The sequence below is a fragment of the Drosophila mauritiana genome, chromosome 2R, assembly GCF_004382145.1.
Source record: "Drosophila mauritiana strain mau12 chromosome 2R, ASM438214v1, whole genome shotgun sequence".
NCBI lineage: Eukaryota > Metazoa > Arthropoda > Insecta > Diptera > Drosophilidae > Drosophila > Drosophila mauritiana.
The window spans coordinates 7,376,476-7,377,387 of record NC_046668.1 but is presented as its reverse complement, the minus strand read 5'-3'; positions in this window follow the sequence as shown (position 1 = coordinate 7,377,387).

The following is a 912-nucleotide window of genomic DNA, read 5'->3' as shown; positions in this document are numbered from 1 at the left end:
CCACGAGTGCAGAATGATAGGCGATGCGATGTGGCATGGGTGCCGAGCGGCGAGAATGGACGCTCGGCGAGCGCAGAAGGCACTGCGGCACGCAGTACGCAGCAGCCGGCACAGTGGGTCGTCTATATCAGGAAAGGGATTTCTATTTGGAGGAGCGAATAGTACCATAGAACACATAGTGGATATTCAGAGAACGTTACGTAGTGTCTCATTAACATCGATAATAAGAAGAAATGAAAAACAATCTGTTGTTAAAATAAAATAGGTGGAATATCCCTGACTTAAATTTATGATATCTTAAAATTTACATTTTACTTATTTTTTCTCTCGTAGTGAGCGGGCCATCACAGCAGTTTTGAAAAATTCTGTGTAATGTGATCGAGTAGGCATAGAAATAAAATTTTTGCGTTACAATCAGTTTAGTTAAGGCAATACAATTACATTTTAATATGTTATCCGAATACTAGAAGTTTTGAATTGCATACTTCCATGCGCGTACTACACTAAAGGGGGCAATAGAATAACTTCATATAATATAAACATTTATCAATTAATATACCGGAGTTTTTGAAAAATCGTTGACCACAAAAGTACAGAATTTTTAATATCGGTGGTTCTTTGGTTCACATATAAAGTATTTAGGTGAAAGAAATTTTCACAAAATGTGTATACGATTAGGACACTGTGCGGCGATTCTGCCCGAGGCGATTTCTCGCCGGCTTGCCGTGTTCGCCAACATCTTTCGCCTCGCCGCTTGTTGCTTGGCCGACATTCGTCCGTACTGTTCAGTTCTCGCTCTGATTGCTGCTCTTTGGGCCGGGCTATTTAAATCAGCTGTTTGGCCAATTGGGACGGGGAAATGCTGAGAACATGGGTCTTGGGGCACCGGGGGACAAACAAATAAAAACATTT